Source organism: Delphinapterus leucas, chromosome 1 (genome assembly GCF_059928025.1).
Source record: "Delphinapterus leucas isolate spDelLeu-1000000601 "Yukka" chromosome 1, BTC_Dleu_Yukka2, whole genome shotgun sequence".
Taxonomy (NCBI): domain Eukaryota; kingdom Metazoa; phylum Chordata; class Mammalia; order Artiodactyla; family Monodontidae; genus Delphinapterus; species Delphinapterus leucas.
In genome coordinates this window covers 91,731,014-91,737,210 of record NC_143129.1, presented here as the reverse complement: position 1 = coordinate 91,737,210, position 6,197 = coordinate 91,731,014, and the positions used below count along the sequence as shown (strand labels likewise).

Genomic DNA, 6,197 nt, shown 5'->3' with positions numbered 1-6,197 from the left:
TTTCCTCTTGTTTGACTGAAAGGAAAAAGCCTCTATCAGTCTAGATTGACTTTTTTGGGTCACTAAATCTTATGTGAGGCATGTGAAAATAACTCATCAGTCACTTCTAGTCAAATGAATAAATCTCCAAGGATGAACTAATCTACTGTTATGGCAGTAGCCTCTGTCTTACACTAATACATGTCTTGCCTACCTTAAACCCCTTACCACTAGACTATGAGTTATTTGTGAACAGGGATTGCATTTTATATTTCATAAAGGTACCCAATAAATATCTGCTCCTTGAATGAATGAATGATGAACAAATTCATTACTAGTAACATCTGAATATAATGAATTCAAACACCAAAAACTTACAGTATTTTACAGGATAATCATTACCATACTATAGCATGTTAAAGAATATTAGTTAACATATTTTTAAATGCTGAGGCTCTTTAAAAACTAAACTTTGAAAACAAATTAAGAGAAGGCCTACTGGAGTCTTTTCATTCAATAAGCCAGTACTGAAACAAGAATCTTTTCAGGGTATCCAGGATTCTGAACTGCATGTTCTAGTGCAGGTTTTTGGTTTTGGATTTTTTTAGAGTCAGTATTATAAGAGCTAAATTACACCAAGAGCAAATTAATAAGAAAAGTCTACACAGCTAGGGCTTTGTTGAATTAGAATCCCTGGGCTCCCAATAAGGACTAAATCCCAAAGGGATCACAGTCAAGTAAATAAAAAATCCATCTAAATTTTATCAGAGGGCAGAGTTTCAACTTTGAATACCCCAGCAACCAAGGATGAATTATGTATAAGATTAGTAAAGTGCCTTCATCCACGCCCCAGCCAGAGAACATTCTTCTATCTCACTGTGACTGAAGGAAAAATAGCAGTGTATTTGTCTGCCAAGAACAGTTGTGGCTATACTCTAGGTTGGAGTTTAACAACACTGAGGGATTAAAATTTAATTGTAAACCTGCTGCTACCTGGCAGTAAAAGCTTAAACTCTGGCATCAGAAAGAAACTGGGACTCCAGCATACTGAATAGATGAAAACAAGAGCTGGCATGTTCCTAACAAAGAGTATGAGAGTATGTTCCCTTCTTAAATTCTGCCCCAAACTGCTTCTTTCTCTGTATATCCTATTTGTAATATGCAAGAGTGCTCAATGGGAATATAGCTCTTTTCTACACTTTGGATAGTACATATACATTTCATTTCCAGAACGCCTGAAATTACAGGATGAGGTTAAAGGGTGATTATGTGGTCTGAATTCTCTGAAATATCAGTTCTCTTAATTTTGTTGAGCATCACCTGAAGCCCAAATAATTTCTTTTCTTGAAGCTAGCTGTCGAGATGGACATAAGGCAATCTTAATATTATTACAGAACTAAGAAAGATTATTTTTTCCTCAAATTCAGATAGAATACCATTAACACCCAATCTTTCATTGAGGCCTCATCGGCATTAAGGAACACATAGAAGTTTCCGATGTATTGTTACAACTGCTAGAAGTACATGTGCTACCTAAAAATCCCACTTTAGCAAAACAAAACAAAACAAAACAAAAAGCCCCACGAGTTATGTTATTTTAGACCAAAAGTTTATTCTGTTCAGTTAAACTGCCCCTCACAGTCCTTCACAAACTTCACCTTTGATTTTGAAAGAAGAGTGATGTTGAAACATAAGATATAGATTTGTAGTTTATATTAAGACTTTTTTTTTTTACCATTTCAAAGAGTTAAATTCCCTCTGAATCACTATAAATGAGTACCTACTGTTTCTTCAGTATTACTGCACATTTCAGACAGTTAGAAAGGCTGAAGTTCTTTATACAGTTGTGTGAGTATGTGATATAAATGATCAAACAGTGTTCTTTCTTAAGTGGTTTACTAGCCAGAACAGGAATGAAATTAAAGTGAATCAGTTTGAAGACAGAAAAGCAAATGTGCATTCTTTATTTTAAAACATCAGAGTTCATCAAATAGGCTTATACTATGAAGAATTTTCCAGGTAGCTTATTTGTCTACTTGTACCTTTGCAATTAACCACTTCTGCAGTCTAAGTGCCTTTTCTATTTTCTGACAATACACATTGGCCTCTTTATTTAAAACTCTTCTCCAAATTCATCTCCTATGGGAAGACACTAGCAAAGCCAATTTACTATCATCACTCCATCAGTCTATATTCCCTCAGCATTACTATATTTGGTTTGAAATTTACTCTTTTGTACTTGTTTTAGTATATGTTGTAAGGTGACACATTTTTGAAACCAAGCATATATATGACTAAAGGGCTATCTATTGTGTGATTTCAAGGAACTCTCTTATCTTTAACGGCTCAAACTTCCTCATCTATTACATTGGAAGATCACAGTCTGTCCTCCAATGCTTCTGGTAAGAATAAATGACAGTGTAAGTATAAACTCTTAAAAAAAGAAAACTAATGAAGTCCATGTTACTCTTGGTTTAGAATTGTAATATATTAAGTAGTTGCACTAATTTAGTTCGTTTGAGCATTAGAAATTTGATTGGTGGGGGGAAGGAGCAACATCACTCAAGAAAAAAGCCAAAATAACTATTCCTCGCGATTTTAATTTTCCTCTGTACCCATTATTCTCTCCATTTAGAGGATTATGCTGGGTCTGCAAAACACAAAGATGTTTTCTAAAACAAAACCCAGTAGGTTTCCTAATATGAATTCTAATACCACTAGTGTAATGGGTTTGGAATGAGTGATTTACATCAATATCTGGGCACAGCTCTTCTAAAAACTGCTATGCAGTCCATTTGCCTCAAGTGCTAATAATTAACAATAAATATATTAGTAGAAGTTAGTGACAGGATATCTTAGACTTTGGCAGAGATGTTCACTTTGAGGGGGGAAAGATGATTAAATATACTGCCAAATAAATTCAGGGAGAGCTTTTGTGAACTTCACACTTGTCAAGCACATGTTTAATAGGGAAAGAGGGTGCTTTCCACAAACTTCAAAACTGAATTAAATTCTGGGGAAGGGATACAGACATGCATTAAAAAGTACATTGCCCTAACTTTTATTATTATTATTATTACTGTTTTTGCCTTTGAAGAGTTCAGTACTTAGAAAATTTGGATAAAGAAGAACATTAGCAATTTCATAAATTTCTCATTCTGGTTCTCTTTGAAGGAGAACAATGAGGATGAAGCATGAGAAATTACCCTTATAAAAAGCAGAGAACAACTTTTCTCTTGCTACAAATATCCCAGTTAATTCAGAAAATCAAAATTGGAATATGCCAGACTGCCCAAGTAAAGACTTTAGCAGCACTAACAATGGAACAAAAGTGTAAACATTTAAAAATTTTGACCTGTCACAATAGGCTCATTTTATTATCAGGATACTCTCTGGGAAATACCTCAGATATATTACTGTGGAAACAGCATGGTTATAGCAGAGTATTTTACAGGAATTTAAGTTTAGTTACAATTCAAAATGTTTTTAAAACTATATTAGTTCTTGAAAATAATCCATTTTCAAACAAAGTAAAGCAACATTTTAATAGTTTAATTTCTAAATGGGGCCCTATGTATTTAATAAAGAAGAATGCAACTCTCATAGGTTTTTAGTATTAATAAAGTCAGATGAAGAATATAAAAAAACTCTTTTACCTATGAACAGATTTCACATCACTGGTTATGACAATGGAAAATTAGGAACCTTTAAAAATATTTTTTTTCGGGCTTCCCTCGTGGCTCAGTGGTTAAGAATCTGCCTGCCAATGCAGGGGACACAGGTTCAAGCCCTGGTCTGGGAAGATCCCACATGCTGCGGAGCAACTAAGCCCGTGTGCCACAACTACTGAGCCTGCGCTCTAGAGCCTGCAAGCCACAACTACTGAAGTCCACGCACCTAGAGTCCGTGCTCCGCAACAAGAAGCCACCGCAATGAGAAGCCCACGCACCGCAACGAAGAGTAGCCCCCACTCGCCGCAACCAGAGAAAGCCCACGCACAGCAACGATGACCCAATGCAGTCAAAAATAAATAAATAAAATAAATTAAATTTATATATATATTTTCTAATGGTATATATCAATATATGGTTATAATTGTCTATCAATTTCCCTAGTTATGAAGACAATCTTTGCCCTGCAAAAAATGATAATTGTGGACAAACCTTCTCAAAAGTTCTGTTCACTGTTCAGTAAAAGACAATAAGCATTTTTATCAGCTTATTATTTTTTAAAATTTAATCTGGGGAGAAAAATGTTAATTATTTTTGGGAAGGGGCTGAAGAAATCCCAGTGAGACATTCTGTAGAGAGGTCTTTTGTTAGTATAACATCTGACCTTCTATATCTTTGGAAATCATGCAAACTTGGCTAATGTAGTACTTAAAGAATTAATCAAGCAGATTGTTAGGCCCTAGTTACAGTGGAGCCAGCCAATTATGAGTTGCTCAGAAATTCATCACTGGCCTGTCTAACCACATTTTCCCACATAAAGATTAGTAGAAATATGTGGAAACTGGGCCCATTCCCACCCCAACACAGCTACAATATGTGTTCAATGAAACAAATTTTAACCAAGTTTTGCCTTAGTGAAACAAACAATTTATTTGGGAATCTTTTTGATTTCTGTCTTTACCCATAACATCTTTTCTGCCAACATTGCAAAGGCTGCCCCATTTAGTTAAAACGCAACTAGGGATTTTTATATTCAAACACACTTGTGAATTCAAAGCACTAAAAAGTCACATGCCACAAGCCTGAATTTATCAGTAAGTTAATGAAATTCCCAAAGACCATCTTCAGTCTTTTCACTGTTGTAATATGCCCTCCCAAGGCTTACTAAGAAGAAAGCTTTTCTTGCAAGAGAGAAATGAAAGAGGCCAGAGTAGATGAAGATTGGTTCTCTAAGGAGAGGGCAGTGCTGCTCTTAAATAAAGAAGCGCCTTTCAGATAAGCAGAATCAGATTCCAGTTCATTGGTTTGCTGGCTACCCTTACTTTGAACTCTCATATTTAACCCAGCAGGCTTCAAAGCAGGTGAGAAAGTGATCTACCACTTAAAAGCAATTTTTCCTTTTTCAGGAATTCTGGTCTTAAGAGAATATCAACTCTGATATCAGCACATTCCACATCTCCAGGGATTTATGCAATTTTTTTTTCATTGCTCTATGTCTAATATCCGGCGAGGAGAAAAATCAGGAAAAAGTCCTAACTTGCTGAAAATGAAGTCTTCTTCCATATAGCTTAATATCATGCAAAAGAAGAAGGGGCACTAAAACCACTGACCATTCTAGTGCATTCCCTTCCATTTATCTAAATCTGATGTTCAGTGAGGATTATTAAAAATCATTAATCCCTAGTGCCTTGCTTCACAAAAAGGCAATTTTTGTAACAAATGCATTTTAACAAATTCAAACTGAATTTACTCTAGCATGTGAGCTAATACAAAAAGATATTAGATGAGGAAGAGACAACGACAACAATGGAAGGAACTTAGGAAATTTTCTTAAATTGCTTTGCCTTATTAAATAGAAGAACAAATATGTTTCAAAGATTCTTCATTGATTTCTGTACTTCATTGATACTGTACTTGGCTATCAAATATCTGACCTAACTGAAAATTTTAACACAGGCAATTTGCAACTTATCAATTGGTTCTGCTCTATAAGGCACTTTGCTAGTGCCTAGTGCCTAGAATTTGAAACATTTCTCCACTTTCTGGTACACATAATGTACAGAAGTATAGTACTAATAGTATTGTTTAAATGATACTTAACCACCATTTCTATGGAAAAATGCATTTTGAGTTTACTAGTAGAACATGGCTCCCCCAAACATGAAGGGGGTAGGGTTTCCCACTATAGCTGCACTTTGGTGATGATGATGACAACGACAATGGCAACAACAGCTAACACCTAGTTTTTACTGTCAGCAGACACAGTTCTAAACACCTGATAAATTTTAAACTCATTTATCCCTCACAAAAACCCATGAGGTAGTACTATTCTCATTTTACAATGCGGGGTGGGGGGGTGGAATGTTAAGCAACTTACCCAAGGTGGCACAGCCAATAAGTGTCAGGGCTGGAATCCAAAGCAAAGCAGTCTGGCTCCAGAACCTATGTTCATAACGACTCTACAATCCTACCCCTTCTCCACCTTGATAAGGTGGCACTACCCAGGAATTCTAAATTCTTCTTATTGGGGGTAGAGTAAAGCAGGAC

The 6,197-nt window shown here is 35.6% G+C and overlaps 1 protein-coding gene across 6 annotated transcripts in view; it reads right to left on the bottom strand.

Annotated features, from left to right (window-relative positions):
- Nucleotides 1–6,197, bottom strand: part of ST7L (suppression of tumorigenicity 7 like) — a 135,573-nt gene that overhangs the window by 61,970 nt on the left and 67,406 nt on the right. The gene's annotated exons all lie outside the window — the stretch shown is intronic.